This window comes from Lithobates pipiens, unplaced genomic scaffold (genome assembly GCF_037356315.1).
Source record: "Lithobates pipiens isolate NorthernLeopardFrog02 unplaced genomic scaffold, aLitPip1_a1.2 Scaffold_23, whole genome shotgun sequence".
NCBI classification, from domain to species: domain Eukaryota; kingdom Metazoa; phylum Chordata; class Amphibia; order Anura; family Ranidae; genus Lithobates; species Lithobates pipiens.
The window spans coordinates 191,077,677-191,094,950 of NW_027507785.1; the positions used below are offsets into that span (position 1 = coordinate 191,077,677).

Below are 17,274 nucleotides of genomic sequence, written 5' to 3' on the forward strand. Positions count from 1 at the left end.
ATACCTGGTGTTAGCGCTTCAATCATCCCGGCGCCATGATTGTTATGGTGTCAGGATGATTGAAGCGCATTATTTCTATTATTACATTGTAATATGAAATGAAATCATTCAGTTCACCATAATCCAGAATCAGTGGGAGCCATAAGCGCGTCACTAGCCATGTTGCCTGCCACCAGATGCCATCAGGTGTCCCAAGCGGAGTCTGTCCTTACATCAGGTGCCCCATCTGAGGTACCGTCCTCACATCTGTGTCCATCAGTGGAGCCCCTCCTTACATCTGGTGCCCCCCCACATACTCCACAGACCGCCCCCCCCCCCACATACTCCACAGACCGGCTCCAGACATACCACTGGCCCCGACATCCACAGACTGGCCCCCGACATCCACAGACTGGCCCCCACACATCCACAGACTGGCCCCCACACATCCACAGACAGGCCCCCACACATCCACAGACTGTCCCCCACACATCCACAGACTGGCCCCCACACATCCACAGACTGGCCCCCACACTTCCACAGACTGGCCCTTACATCCACAGACTGGCCTGACATTATCTTACCACTGGCCCCCGACATCCGACTGGCCCCCACATACACAGTGACAGACTGGCCCCTGCTCCGACATCCACAGTGACAGACTGGCCCCCTTCCCCCGACATCCACAGTGACAGACTGGCCCCCACCCTGACATGCCGCCGTTTCCGCACGGAGGCTTTGAACTGTGGTGCCGCCCACTGCACTTTACACACACACACACTGGCAGCGGGGGTGGGCGGCGCCATAGGTTCTCTATTGAAGACCAACTTCTGGTCTTCTTAAAAATGGCAGCCGGCAGAGACATTGTCTTTGTCGGCCGCGGACCTCTAGCGACAAGTGGAAAAAAAACGGGAAATTCAATTTCCCGGGACAAACCGAATTTCCCGGGACATTTCCTGGGACAAAATTAATTTGGGACAAATGTCCTAATCCCAGGAATGTCCCGAGAAATTCGGGACAGTTGGCAACTATGGGATTGTATATGTATAGCTTAGCCAGCTTAACAGATTCCTCCATCCACACTAACAACACAGATGGATGAGCTCCCCCTTCCCTCTGCTGGACTTTGTATTCTGACAGACGACACCACTGGCTGCCACAATACCTGAATAGATGTGGCCGCTGCATTCGTTTTTTTTTTTTTTCCCTTTTTTTTCAGGCTTTTTTCCCTCAATTTTTTTCTGGTGATCTGGCCAGTAACACGCCTCCTGGATTGGATTGCCTGAACTCTGGGTGAAGGACCACAGGGGGTACCTTTGAACAGCAGTCTGAGAAGAGTGTCTGATGTACTAGCAGAATTCTATACATTAATTAATTGAAGACAAACTTCAGCTAACACCTTATAATCAGTTAAAGAAACAGTGTTTTTCTTTTAGGGGATAAAGGTTTTACATAAATAAATGCTGATCATTATAAGTACCCCTGTCAGTGGTAAATGGTTTGTCTCGTCCATTTAACTGCTACATCTGCAGAACAGCATGTTCTGTGGAAAAACAGCAGATTAAGACAGTCCACCAAAAGGTTAAACAAAAAGAAAAAAAGAAAAAAAAAAACGGACTTGATTTCCCCATTCATATCCTCAAGGTGGATGTAAGGTAGAGTAACACGACCGACACAGCTCCTCTCTGTAACAAATGGGTTGTTAGCCTTATCACTAGGAGAATACCAGGCATACTTATAATACAACCCTCTTAGTTCCGCCCAGGGGGGTGGTCCCTTGGTTAACAACCCCATCCCTTGGTTAACAATCCCGTCTGCAGACAGACCTCAGTTTTATTTTACCTAGTGAAGAAGGACCTAGAAACCCTGCGGGCCCATTGGTCCGTGCTTTTTTTATGCAGAAGCTTGGCTTTTTGCGCAAGATGAATGATCCTGTGATCAGCTATCAACAGCCGGCTGGGTGACAGGCTGGATACCCTTATCCTTGTAGTCCCCCCAGTCCAGCCATTGACAGTGTGCAGGTCGCAACTATGGCTCAGCAAGCCACGATAAAACCTCAGCTCCAGAGGTGGTCGTGAGCTTTTATGCTCTGGGGCATACATATGACTTTTCTAGAACGTTTTAGTGCTCATTATGGCGGCTGCCACCAACACAGCTGTTTCCTCTGCACTTGGGAGCACTCAGGGACTACAGGCACTACTTGTGAACAGCGCAGAACTCCTCAGGGTGGTGAGTCCAGCGGGAAAGAGCCCCTCAGTCAGCGGCAGCAAGGAGGGTGGGACTGTCACTGTCCTAAGTCCTTTTCGGGTGGCAGACAGGGTAGGGCCAGCATGGCTTCAGAAACTGGTGTTTCTTCCCCCAAAATCCAGCAAATTCCAACCGGGTCACCTGCTGACTGCACAGTGCCCATGGACACCCTGAGGGCGGTCCTCAATTAGTTAGTTGCCAAGATGGAGGTGGTGCGTGGGAAGAAAGGTGCGTTAAAGAGGCCCCTGCCCCCCCCCCATCCTCTGGGGAGAGCTCTGATGCAGACTCGGGTCCTGCTGAGGCTGGTGATCCCTGCTCTGTCTTTTCAGATGACGCTGACCAGGACCGTTCAGACAGTGAGGATGATTCCCCCGTCCGGGTCCAGGCACGACAAATCGCTTGTTGGAGCACTTATCACAGCTGTGCGTGATACCCTGAAGATTCAAGAGGATCCCTCTGCTGATGTACCGGTCCCTTTTGGATCCCGCAAGCCAGCACTTTCACCTAAGGTGTTCCCGTATCTGACTTATTTTGACAAGTTCATTCACAAGGAATGGGGTCGCCAGCAACGGACCTTTTTGGTCCCCAAATACATGGCGGTGCATTACCCTTTTAAGGAGAGCCTTCTCAAAAAAATGGACGGCTCCTCCGGTCGTGAACCCCCCAGTATCCAGGTTAAACAAAGTAACCACAATCTCGGTTGAGGGGACTTCTGCATTAAAGGATCCCAGGCACAGGAAGGCAGAGGCAGTGACTCGTTCCTTGTTTACGGTTGTGGGGTCAGCCGTGTGACCAGTACTGGCATCCGCACTTGCGTCGCAGACACTGACTGAGTGGGCAAAACTTTTGTACCGCGAATTGGGAGAGCAACAGGCTTCTCCTGTCTGCGTGGAACTAGCAGACGAACTAGTGCAAGGCCTTAAGTACATCTGTGACGCGGCTCTGGATACTCTCCCTCTGCTATCCAGGGTTTCAGTGTCAGCGTGCTAAGGAGCCTAATTTGGCTAACATGCTGGTCTGATGACCAGGCATCCAAAAAAGCCCTGACGAATCTTCCCTTCCTTGGCGACCGGCTCTTTGGAGCCTCATTAGATGACATTCTTAAAAATGCCACCGGTGGTAAGAGTACCTTACTCCCACAGGCCAGGAAGGTGAAGGAGCCACGCCGTAGGCATGTCTCAGGTGGGGGATCACCTTCGGGAGTTTGCAACCCGCTGGTCCTCCCGGTTATCCGACCAATGGGTCTGTGATCTGATTTCCACAGGCTACAACATAGTTTCTCTCTTGGCCGCAAAACAGATTCTTCCCCTCCAGTATACCCGTATCCCTGGCTCGGTGGGAGGCCCTCTTGGGGGCGGTAAGGGATTTGCTGAATCTCGGGGTGATTTTACCGGTTCTGGAATCGGAATGCTTCCAGGGATTCTACTCAAATCTGTTTGTGGTTCCCAAGAAGGAAGGGGTACATCCGATCTTGGACCTAAAAGCCCTCAATCACTATGTAAAAGTGCAGAGGTTCAGAATGGAATCAGTTCGCTCAGTAGTCACTGCACTCCATCAAGGGGACTCCCTGGCATCCTTAGACATCCAGGATGCGTACCTGCACATGCCCATATGCCTTCGGCATCAAAAGTTTCTGCAGTTTGCAGTCGGGGAAGCCCAGTTTTTGGCATTGCTGCGGCAACGTGGGATCGCAGGATACCTAGACGATCTCCTCCTGAGGGCATCTTCCACCTCAGAATTAGAGGAGGATGTGGCGATCACCATGCAGGCCCTGCAAGAATTTGGGTGGCTGTTGAGCCTAAAGAAGTCAGTGATTGTGCTGACCCAGCGTCTGGAGTACCAAGGCTTGCTGCTGGACTCCAGGGAAGCGAGAGTGTTTCTCACTTCAGACAAATTTCAGACTCTCAGATCCGCGGTAAAACTGCTGATGAACTGCAAGTGGTCATCGCTCCGCTTTTGCATGCGAGTACTGGGACTCATGGTAGCCTCCTTCGAGGCAGTACCTTATGCCCAGTTCCACACCAGAGTCCTGCAGAAGGAGATTTTGACAAAATGGGACAAATCTCTGCTGTCCCTGGATCGACAGATCCAGGTGATCCAGTCAGTCAGAGACTCACTGATCTAGTGGTTGAGGTCCCCGGTGATTCAGTCCAGGAAATCGTCCCTTTCTTCTGAAATGGACGGTGATCACAATGGATGCCAGTCTATCCGGCTGGGGTGGAGTGATGGGGGTTCAGTCGACTCAGGGCCTCTGGTCGACGGAAGAATCCAAGTTGCTGATCAATCTGCTCGAATTGAGAGCGATCAGGCTGTGCCTCTCCACATGGCCGATGAGACTGCAAGGACATCCGATCAGGATCCAGTCAGACAACGCCACGGCTGTGGCATACGTCAATCACCAAGGGGGAACAAGAAGCTCAGCCGCTGCACAGGAGGCCGCTCACATACTTCGGTGGGCAGAGCGACACGTACTGGCCCTGTCGGCTGTTTACATCCTGGGAGTGGACAACTGGCAGGCAGACTATTTGAGTCGACAGATGCTGGACCCAGGAGAATGGACATTGCATTCGGAGACATTCAGGTTGCTGTGCCTGAGGTGGGGCACACCAGACGTGGATCTGCTGGCCTCCCCTATCAATCAGAAGGTGCCAAGATTCATGTTCAGGACAAGGGATCCGTGGGCCGATGCATTAGACGCGCTGGTGGCTCCTTGGGATCAGTACCAGCTGATCTACACTTTTCCTCCACTGAAGCTGTTACCACGTCTGCTTCGCAGAGTGGAAGCCGAGGGGATCAATGTGATACTGGTTGCACCAGATTGGCCTCAGCGTCCCTCATACGCAGACCTGGTGCGTCTGGTGGCAGACGCTCCCTGGCGACTGCCGCTGCGAGAGGACCTTCTGTTTCCAGGTCTGATTCTCCATCCTACTTTACCATCGCTGGATTTAACAGCATGGCTATTGAGAGCCAGGTGTTGAGGAACCGGGGTCTGTCAGACTCGGTGATCCCAACTATGTTGAGAGCACGGAAATCTTCTTCTCGGAAGATATACCATCGTACCTGGAAGGCCTACATCTCCATGTGTGAGGAGAAAGGATGGCATCCGCACTCCTTTTCCATATCCAGGATCCTGCTGTTTCTTCAGCAAGGAGTAGACAAGAAATTGGCATTAAGCAACATTAAAAGGCAAATTTCAGCCTTGGCTGTCTTTTTTCAGCGACCCCTGGCATCTCACTCCTTAGTGAGTACCTTCGTTCAGGGGGTATGACATGTTGTCCCTCCAGTGCGTCCACCGTTACCCCCTTGGGGTCTGAACCTGGTGTTATCGGCACTTCAAAAACCGCCATTTGAAAACATCAGGGAGATTCCCCTGTTGAAAGTGGTCCTTCTAGTGGCCATCACATTGGCTAGGAGGGTTTCGGAACTGGCGGCCTTGTCTTGCAAGTCGCCCTATCTGGTTATCCACAAGGATAAAGTGGTGTTGCGTCCGCAACCGTCTTTTCTACCGAAAGTGGTCTCGGCTTTTCATATCAATGAGGACATTGTATTGCCATCTAAGTGTCCTAAGCCGAAGCACCCTAAGGAGGTGGTCCTTCACGCTCTGGATGTGGTTCGGATTCTTAAGGTGTATTTGTCTGCCATGGCTCCCTTTCAGAAGTCAGACTCACTGTTTGTTTCGGTGGCTGGTCCAAAGAAAGGCATAGCGGTCTCATCGGCCACCATTTCCAGGTGGATCAGACAGATTGTAGTACAAGCCTACGCCTTGAAGGGAGAGGTGCCCCCCTTTCTGGTCACGGCCCACTCCACAAGGGCAATCGGAACGTCTTGGGCCTTCCAACACCAAGCGTCCGCTGCTCAGGTGTTTAAAGTGTCGACCTGGTCGTCTGTCCACACGTTTACCAAGTTCTACAAGGTAGACGTCAGTGCATCGGCTGATGCCTGTTTTGGCCGCAAAGTTTTGCAGGCGGCCGTGTAGTTGCAATTGAATATGAAATATATATTTTCTGTTTTTCCTGGTTTTTCGATAAAAACACAGTAATGTTATGTTATTGCACTGTTGCATTACTTCCGCAGTTTGGTGCGGTTTTGGGTGATCACTCCTGTTGAGGATACCCTGGTTTTTTGGGGGGTTTTTTGTGGTGGTTTTTCCACTCACTGTTGTTTTTTGTGGGTAAAGTTTCACTAGTTCCCACTTGCCATGGTGGATGAATTTTTGTGCTGTTTTCCCACCCCTTGTTTGGCACTGCTTGGGGACGTCCCATTTTTTACAGGGAGGAGCTGTGTCGGTCAGTGAATATAAGAGAAAATAGGATTTTTTGTACCGTAAAATCCCTTTCTCTGTAATTCCCCGACCGACAACGCACCCGCTCCTGTTTTTCTCTTTATGTTATCCTGCTTGTTGACGTACTGAGGTCTGTCTGCAGACGAGAGGGTTGTTAACCAAGGGACTGCCCCCCTGGGTGGAACTAAGAGTTCTGAGTGTTGTTTTACAACTATGTCCAGTATTCTCTTAGTGATAAGGCTAACAACCCAATTATTACAGAGAGGAGCTGTGTCAGTCGGTGAATTACAGAGAAAATAATTTTACGGTGAGTACAAAAAATCCTATTTTTTGCAAAACCCGGCCTCCTTCCAAGAACTAGGCCAGGGCTTGGCGCTCCACTGACCCTGATAGAAAGTCCCATACCCTGTGGACCCGGTGGCATCAGTAAAGAGCTCCAGATCCTGATTGCTCACTGGGCCTGACATCCACAGTGACCTACCGTTGTACTGTGACAAGAAAGTTTCCCAAACCCTCAGGTCCTCCCGATGTTTCCTGGTGATACGGATGAAATGTCTAGGCGATTTGACTGCCGACAGCAAAACACCCAGCCCATGGGAATGATGCGGCAGGCAAAATTAAATTTCCCAAGTAAAGATTGCAGCTTTTTTGGTCCAATACTTGGATGGTTACTTGCAACCCCTGGTATCAGAAGGTAAATCCTATCTAAAGGATAGTAGACAGCTGTTCACTGAATTACAAAGCATAGATTTAAAAGAAGAAGATATACTGGTCACAATCGACGTTAATTCGTTATATACCAACATTAAACAAGAACATGCATTAAGCAGTACTGATTGGGCATTACAAACTCTGACGGACCTAAAACAGGAGCAGATTGACTTCATAGTTGAAGGTTTACAACTGGCAATGTCACATAACTTTTTTTGGTATCAGGGCACATATTATACGCAAACAAAAGGAGTAGCCATGGGAGCAAAATATGCTCCCAGCGTAGCTAACCTCTTCCTTAATAGATGGGAAGAGGAACAGATTTACAGCGTACCCAGGCAACATCTGAAAATGTACCGCAGGTATATAGATGACATAATCATAGTATGGAGTGGTCCAGTAGAAGAATTGAATAACTTCTTTGATGAGATTAGTCAGAACGCTTATGGAATTTCCTTTACGGGCAGTTGGAATACCAAAAGCATTGACTTTTTGAACTTACAAATTTTTAAGGAGAATGGCAAGTTGGGCACGAGGACGTTCTTTAAAACCACTGACCGAAATGGGTACATTCCCATCACTAGCTGTCACCACCCGAAATGGTTAAATAATATCCCTAAAGGCCAGTTAATGAGGATATATAGAAATTGCAGCAATCAGTTGGATTACGACAAACAGGCAAACCAGATCATAGATAGATTTGTCTCAAAAGGATACAAAAAGAAAGAGTTATGTGATCTGAAAACCAAAATAGGCCAAATGAAGAGGGAAAGGCTAATAGATGAAGTGCCCAAGACAATCCGAAGGAACAATAAAAACAACAAAAGGATGGACACTGCTTTCCTGACTGGTTATAGTCGACAGTATAAGAAACTTGAAGGAATTTTTAAAAAATATTGGTCAATTTTACATACTGATGAAACACTAAAGTCCCTACTGCCCAACAAACCGGTGTTCGTATATAGAAGAGCCCCTACTTTGAGAAATTCGTTAGCCAAAAACATTATTGATCCACCAAAAAATATTAAAATCTTTGAGAATTTGAAAGGTTTTTTTAAATGTGGCAGATGCCTCCCATGTAAAACAAGTTCAAAAAATATTCCGAAAAAGATAACGAAGTTCATATCTTCCTCCAATAAAAGAGAATATAAAATCAACGAGCTCATTACTTGCAATAGTACTCATGTCACGTATGTGATCGAGTGCCCGTGTCACAAACAGTACGTCGGTAGGACCACACGAAAATTATACATAAGAATCAGAGAACATATTAAAAATATCAAAAAAGGATTTCAAAACCATAGTGTTTCTAAACATTTTAGAGATTACCACAACAGAGACCCTAACCTTATGACCTTTTACGGTATCGATAAAATTAATGGACACTGGAGAGGGGAAGATAAAAGAATCAAAATCTCAAGAAATGAAACTAAATGGGTATTCCTTCTGGACACTTTAAAACCGGTGGGCCTCAACATAGAACTGGACCTTAATTGTTTTTTAACTAATTATTAGCTTTTTATGATCTAGTTTGCCGGTTACCTCCCCTTCTTTCTTTCTTTCTTTGGTCTATTTTTCATATTCATTAGATCGAAGGTAATACATTCAGCCAGGTCGAATGTAGTATAATCAATTATCTCATCCGTAGCATAATAATATACTAACAGTGGATACAGTGGATTTTTTCCTCCCCTCCATTTTACTTTACGCCCCCCTTCGTCTATCTACGTTAATTATTTTTAATAAGGCGGAATATAATATATCTTCTTGGGACTGAATGTAGTATAACATTTTTGTCCCAAAATTTTTTTTTATTTTAATCATAGTATACTATAATTATTTATTAATAAATAGACACACATTAACTTTCTAATTAAAATTTCAGTAGACTGTTTCTTTTTATTTTTATTTTTATATATTTTTATCTATTTATCTATACTTTTTTACCCATTCTCATTTTTCACATTTCTATATATTTTCATTTTTTGTCACCACAAAAGGGCATATATAATGGATAGAGGCCCAGGTAGATCTTAGTGGTAGAAAAATTGTTTTAGGATTATAAAATAATGTATAATGTATTTGTTTAATTATTTATTTATTTATTATTTTCCTATCAAAAACAATTTCCCCATCAAAAAAAAATTTTTCCTTGCCAAGTGATATTAATATATTCCCTGATTTCACCACTTCAAACATACTGACATATGCATAGTTTCATTTATTTTATTTTATCTTTATTATTATTTTTTATCTTATTTTATTTTTATTTTTATTTTATTTTCATTTTCATTTTATTTAATCTAATTCATATTTTCACATTTTATACATTTATACATTTTATTGTCAAGCGATTATATATATGAGAATAGAAACAGTGTGGTCCAATCTAACCGATGACACCATATAGATATAGGCACCTCATCTCCCAATTTATATGAGATTATTTAGGCCAGGAAGGGGGAAGAAAGGGAAAAGGCAAGGGGAGATTTTTTAAACTGTGCAATTATAAATACTATTGAGACACATTATAATAAAAAATTATATATATTATATATATATTTTCTTGCCTTTTTATGTGTGTATTTTATTTAATTATTTTGTCCATCTACTATTACTGTTGCTAAGTTTGTATTCACCGCCGCAACACAATATATATTAGATACCGCTCCCGCCCCGCAGCATCCATTGGTTGTTTAGAGCCTCTTGCTTTCTAATATATCGGGCAGCTTCCGACAGCCCTGTATTGGCTCGTTATATTGTTTTGTTCCAGTAAGTAAAATGACGCTTGCGTATTCGCGCATGCGCCGTACTAATAGTACACCCTATATAAAGTAAGTGGAGCACCAAGATGGCCGCTCCAGACGACGTCCGATGACGAAACGCGTAGGGCGTGGCCTCAGGTGTATCCACTCGTGCATAGCGGTGGCGGCGGGGAATACAAACAGATACCCACATTTGATGTATCGAAAAAGCCGGTTCTTATCCCACACATTGTGAGTAGCGTTTTTAAATATTATAATAAAGGATTGTTTATACTGGTTCACACTATGTCTGCTCCACTTTATTTTTTGTGAGGAATTCCCTGGATATTTAAACCGGACCAGCCATACATAGCGACACAGGGGCTCACACTGTGAAGGCACGTTAACCCCTTAAGGGGATGGGGAGCTGGTTAGTGCGGATTACTGCCTTTACATTACAAATGCACCAGTTGTTACCCAGGAATTCTGAAGCACACTGTCACTTTCATTTAAGAAGACTTTTATTATTACTATTATTATTATTTTTTATCCACTGGTTTAATGTGACTCTTTTGCTTATGGCACCCTGATGCTGGACTTTTACATTTTTTCTGTACGTCTCCACTTAGCGATTCTATAATCGCATGAAAAGTACAATTGCTCATGGTATCTTGATGCTGGACTTCTAATATATTTTGCTGCATGTCTCCACTTAGCGATTTTATAATCGCATGAAAAGTATAATTATACTTTGATAAATTAAATTTTTGGTTTTTGTATTTTCGGTTTTTATAAATTTCAGAGAACTATGCACTTTTTATTAAGCATCTTGTATTAATATTTTTGCACTATACACTTTTAAGAATATCGAGCACTTTACTTAAAATATTGTATCAGGTATGGAATATCTTTACCCATATTGCTAAAGAATTGGTGGTTAGCACGTATATAGTTCTGGTATTTTTCATTTGTTACCACTACGCATGCGTTTTATTATCAGTTTTTATTATTTCCTATTTTTATTTTATTTTCACATTTTTTCTAGTTCATTTTTGCACAATTAATTTGTTCCACATATTTGCAATTTGCACAAAATAGTAGTAGGTGTGCGCCGTGACTACCCCCTTTGATACACAAAGATTGCAGCTGCCGAAGCTGGATCTTCTGCAGCCCAACCGCTGCCTGAATTTCCCCTTTCAACGCCACCAACTTCTCCTCCAGAAGTCGACGCTCCATAGCCTCTGAATTAATGATGCCCAGAAAACTGAGCACCGTGGTAGGACCTTCCGTCTTGCCAATGGAATCCCAAATTTTTCCGCCATGTGTTGCAGGGTGGACAGCAGTGGATGCCGGGGGCCCCGCACAAAGAAAGTCGTCCAGGTAGTGAATAATAGAATTCAACCCCAGGATGTCCCGGACCACCCATCCCACAAAAGAACTAAAAATCTCAAAACCGTGCATGAGATTGAGTAGCCCATCGGTAGACAAAGATCGACAAAATATGCCCCTTCCCAACAACAATCCAACAGCCAAAAGCTGTCCGGGTGCACCGGGAGTAGGCAAAAAGCTGATTCGATGTCAGTCTTTGCCAGCAGAGCACCCTTTCCACAATGCCACACCCATCCCACCGCCGTGGCGAAAGACGTGTACAAAACCGTGCAAAAATCAGGATCAATAGCATCATTCATGGAACCCCCTTTTGGGAATGACAAGTGGTGGGTCAACCGAAATTTGTTCGGCTCTTTCTTGGGCACCACCCCCAAAGGGGAGACTACCAAGTTCGACATCAGCCAGGCCACGAATGGCCCGGCCATGCGTCCAAAAGCCACCTCTTTTCCCAATTTCTCCGCCACTACTGCCGGATGCAACCTTGCCAAACGCAAATTGTTCGCCACTGGTGGGATTGCCGATAATGCACTAGGAATCCTGAAACCCCCTACAAAACCCTCCCACAACAACCGGGCAGCCGTCCGGTCCGGGTACCTATTTAGGAAAGGCTGCATCCTTTCCACCTTTACTGGGTCCACCCTCTTGTTCCCAAGATCTCCAGGACGGCCTTTTCCCTTCTTAAAACAGTGAGATCCGGGATGAGATCCACCGCGTCCGGAACATTCGAGTTTAAATTGGCAAGAGCTCTCAAACTTGTCCCTTCACTATACTGCCAGCAAACGCCCCAACGTTTGGCGGCCGATTGTCTGGGGGAGGTTGAACCACCGGCCCTCCCTGGAAAAAACTGGTTCGGTTGGCGAGTGGAGGTCATCACCCTTATCCAGAGTCTGATGTCCTTGTGACCCCAACGCAAGGTTGGGCGAACCTCTCTGCGCTGTAGAAACTGCTAGTCATACCGAAGCCACGCAGTCCCCTCGTAAACTCTGTAAGCCTCCTCAATCGCGTCCATGTAGCAAAATAACACCAAACAATGTTCGGGGGTTCTTTTCGCCGATCACGTTCGCCATGATGGGGAACGCCTGTAACCAGTTGGAGAACATGCGCGGGATCAACCTATAACGCCGTTTCTCCTCATCCTCCTTTTTATTATCATCTGGTTTAACCTTATCAAGGTTAAACTTTTCCAGGGGTAAGAGAGAAAATATTTCCATGTATTCCCCTTTCGCTATCTTCTCCCCGACTTCCGGCTTCAGATGCGATCCCAGAGGACCCTCGAAGCAAATGTAGACTTCGCACCTGGCCGCATCCGCGATCCGCACTACAGCAGTCTTGCCGCCCGCCTCCGAGGCGACCTTTGCTTTTCCCCTGCCGCTACTGCTGAAGCGGCTACTACACCCATGGAAGGGGTTAACCCCCCAACCCCATCGCAGATGACCCCCCACCCGGTGGCACCCACACTACCGTTTGCGGTGCCCGTCCCCCCGGTCAGGCCCAAACCACTGGACCAGGTCCCGTAAACCCCCCAACAGCGCCTGTAATTGCCCATCAGACCCTGCCATGGCAGGCCCACTCTGAGGAACCCCTACCCCCCCAGAGTAGCAACCCCTTTCAAACTGTGCAAAACATCAGACACGGACACAGACAACATTGAAGGAGACTCACCAGGCTGACCACGGGGTGTCCCCGCCGCCATCCCCATCTCCATTGACACCGGACGCCTCTGCGTTTCTTCTGCCTCAGACCCGCTCAGCTCCCCTTCAGATAAGTGGCTCGGCGACTGCAGGGGCTCCGGGTCGTCCATCCCCAGGGGAGAGGGCCTGGACGCAGTCTCTGTAGTATCTTGCATGCCCCGCCTCCCGGCTCTGGCTCTGCCCTCCTGATTTTTCAGCAGACTTAGCCACGGCGTGTACCGTGGAACAGCTGGGCTGGTCATCTCTTCTTCACCGCTGGGTCCTCCCAACCTCTGAACCGCCGGCTGGGTATGGGGAAAACCTGGCAGTTGTTCTGGCCATTCTTCCTCGCTGAGACCTCCCCCTACCTGTGGGAACAGGAGAGGGAGAGTCCGTACCTGCATGGTGTCCTTGCCGAGAGGGCTGGGGGAGTCACTGGCACGCACCGAGGCCCCTCCCACAGAGCACCGCCGAAGCTGAGGATTAAAGATAACCTTACTAGAGTAGGGATGAGCTTCGTGTTCGAGTCGAACATACATTCGACTCGAACATCGGCTGTTCGCCCGTTCGCGCCAAATTCGTGTGGCGCTCACGGCCCACAATGCACTGCGTCATCGCAGTGCATTACTGGCTCATGATTGGCCAAGAATGCACTGTGAACCCGCATGCTTGGCCAATCACAGTGCCAGCAGCGAGGAGAGCCATGATTGGCCACAGGCAGGATGCCTGTGGCCAATCATAGCTCAGGCTGTGTAGTACACGCCCCACACTATATAAGGCCCCCAGCGCGGCGGCCTAGTGTAGTGTGTTGGCGTCTGAAGCAGTTAGTGGGTGTTCTGTGTACCTTCAACACAGTACACACCGATCGTTATCGGCCGATTTTCGATCTTGCTCTTCTGTAGTGGTTGTTGTCTGCTTGCCCTGACTGCAGTATACACCGCTATATTCACCTCACCTATATAGCTAGTGATCTATCTTTTATAATAGAGCTTGAAGTCAGTAGTGTTAGGAGCTTGTGCGTGCTGTCTGCGTGCTCTGTACCCAGTACACACCGCTATATCCACCTATATAGCTCTTCTCTATTTGAGCCCACTTGCCATCTGCAGGAGTTATTGGAAGTTGTGTGTGCCTCCAGCACAGCACAGTATACATCTGTATATACCCCTTTATCTCTGGTGTTCTATAATAAAGGCATCTGCAGGAGTTAGTGGGTTTTTTGTGCCTCCAGCACAATATACACCTGTATCTACCCTTTAATGCTGTTCTCTAATAGAGCTATCTGCAGGGCTTAGTGGGTGTTGTGTGACTCAATTACAGTATACCCCTTTATCTGTGGTGTTCTATAATAAAGGCATCTGCAGGAGTTAGTGGGTGTTGTGTGACTCCAGCACAATATACACCTGTATCTACCGTTTATTGCTGTTCTCTAATAGAGCCATCTACAGGGCTTAGTGGGTGTTGTGTGACTCCATTACACTGCTGTTTTAACCAACTCACTTCAGGCCATTACCATGTCTGGAAGGCCAGCAAGGAGAGGCAGACAGGCGTGAGCCGATAAAAGAGGGCAAGCAGGCTCTGTGTCTAGAGACAACAGTGCTGGTCGTGGACGCGGTGCATTGTCATCAGCACGTGGCCATGGGACACGCTTGTCCTTCTTTTCGGCAGCTGGACATGTTGAACCGCAACATGCCAACGACTTGGTAGAGTGGATGACCAAGCCCTCTTCATCCTCCTCATCCTCTCTCACCCAGTCTCAGGGTACTAGCAAAGCAGCTGCCAACGCATCGTCTTCCCTCGTCTCAATGTCATCATCAGTGACTCCTTCCCTAGACCCACCACGTCCTCCTGAGGAGTCTCCTGAACTCTTTGAGCACAGTGTTGGGTACATGCTCCAGGAGGATGCCCAGTGTTTTGTAGGCTCTGATGATGACACTCAGCTAGAGGAAGGCAGTAGCGTGAGCGCAGAGAGAGGGGATGCTCAAGAAGGACAGCAATCTGGCAGTTATGTTCCACAAGCTTCAGCATACTGCCAGGTTTGCTACAGCGATGAAGAGGGAGGGGATGATGAGGGCACTGACTCCACGTGGGTGCCTGGTAGGAGAGAGAAGGAGGAGGAGGAGGCACATGTCCAACAAGGAAGGATGCCCTCCGGGGGCCAGCTTAGGGGCAGCACACCGACTGAATCACACCGCAGAGCTCCGCCTGTGCAGGGCGCTGCCTCTGCGCGTTATTCTAAAAGTTCTTTGGTGTGGGCCTTTTTTGAGACGAGTGCATCAGATCGCACCGCTGCTATTTGCAACATATGTCTCAAGCGTATCTCGCGTGGCCAAAACATCAGCCGCTTGGGCACCACATGCTTGACCAGACATATGTTGACCTGCCATGCAGCTCGTTGGCATGCGTACCTCAAAGACCCACACCAAAGAACAAAGCGGACCTCTCCTTGCTCCTCATCAGCTGGCATCTCCAACCCCACTAGACCTTCAGTCCTCCCTGAAACCTGCTCTGAGAGGAATGAAGGTGTAGAATTAGGTGTGTCACAGCCAAGTGCTTCTGGGCACTCTGCTAGCAGTACACCCACGTCCGATTATAGCAGGCAAATGTCCCTGCCCCAGCTGCTGGACTGGCAAAAGAAGTTCACTCCCAGCCATCCACATGCCCAGCGGTTGAATGCTAGCTTGGCTAAATTGCTAGCACTTCAACTGCTGCCTTTTCAGTTGATAGACTCGGCCCCCTTCCGTGAGTTTGTTCAATGTGCGGTTCCTCAGTGGCAGGTCCCCAAACGCCACTTTTTCTCACGGAAGGCGATTCCGGCTCTCTACCGGCATGTGGAAGGCAATGTCCTTGCCTCGCTGGACAGGGCGGTCAGCGGTAAGGTGCATATTACCGCTGACTCATGGTCCAGCAGGCATGGACAGGGACGTTACCTGTCTTTCACGGCCCATTGGGTCACTCTTCTGGCAGCTGGGAAGGATGCAGGACAAGGTGCAGTAGTATTGTAGGTTGTTCCGCCACCACGCCTCCAAAATGCTACTATTGGTTGTGACACACCTCTCTCCTCCACCCCCTCCTCTTCTTCTTCCTCCATGGCCTCTTCCAGTGCTCTGTCCTCAGAACCAGCGGTGCTCCGTAGGCGTTCCAGGGGCTACGCAAGTACGCAGGCAAAACGATGCCATGCCGTGCTTGCGCTGGTTTGTTTGGGGGACAGGAGCCACGCTGGGGCGGATGTTTTGTCAGCTCTGCAGGGGCAGGCCGAGAGGTGGTTGACGCCACGCCAGCTTAAGCCAGGAATGGTGGTTTGTGACAATGGCACCAACCTCCTCTCTGCCCTCCGACAGGGACAACTGACCCATGTGCCCTGTGTAGCTCACATCCATAACCTGGTGGTGCAGCGGTTCTTGGGCAGGTAACTCGGCTTACAGGATGTCCTGAAGCAGGCCAGGAAAGTCTGTGTGCATTTCCGCCGATCATTTAATGCCTGTGCTCGGCTGGCTGAGCTCCAAAAGGAGTTGAACCTGCCCAAGAACCGCCTTATATGTGACATGCCCACCAGGTGGAACTCAACGTTGGCCATGCTGCAGCGGCTGCACACGCAGCAGAGGGCCATCAATGAGTACCTGTGCGACTACGGCACCAGGACAGGGTCAGGGGAGCTCGGTTTTTTCTCACCACGCCAGTGGGGCATGATCAGGGATGCATGCACTGTCCTGTCACCGTTTGAGGAGGCCACAAGGATGGTGATCAGTGACACTGTACCTCTTGTCCACCTCTTGGAGCATACGCTGCGTGGAATAATGGACAGGGCACTTGAGGCAGAACAGAGGCAGGAAGAGGAGGACTTCCTTGCCTCTCAAGGCCCCCTTTATCCAGACAGTGTTCCTGTGGTGCCACCCATCACACAGGAAGAGGATGAGGAGGAGAAAGAGGAGGAGGAGGATGATTGTGTCAGCATGGAGGTGGAGGCTGGCATTCAGCATCAGCAGCAGCAGTCTTGTAGGGATGATTTACAGTCCCAAGAAACACGTGGACTTGTACGTGGCTGAGAGGAGGTAGCTGCGGGTTCATGTTGCCCTTAGTGACCCAGAGGACTCCGGACCGAATGCCTCAGCTAACCTACGCTGCATGGCCTCCCTGATCCTGCAAAGCCTGCGGAAGGATCCTCGTATTCTTTGGATCAAGGAGAGGGACCATTACTGGCTGGCCACTCTCCTTGATCCACGGTACAAGGGTAAGGTTGCCGACCTTATCTTGC

At 48.2% G+C, this 17,274-nt stretch overlaps 1 protein-coding gene across 1 annotated transcript in view; it reads left to right on the plus strand.

Annotated features, from left to right (window-relative positions):
• The window catches only part of LOC143928079 (coagulation factor XIII B chain-like), a 508,518-nt gene that overhangs the window by 159,674 nt on the left and 331,570 nt on the right, over window positions 1–17,274 (plus strand). The gene's annotated exons all lie outside the window — the stretch shown is intronic.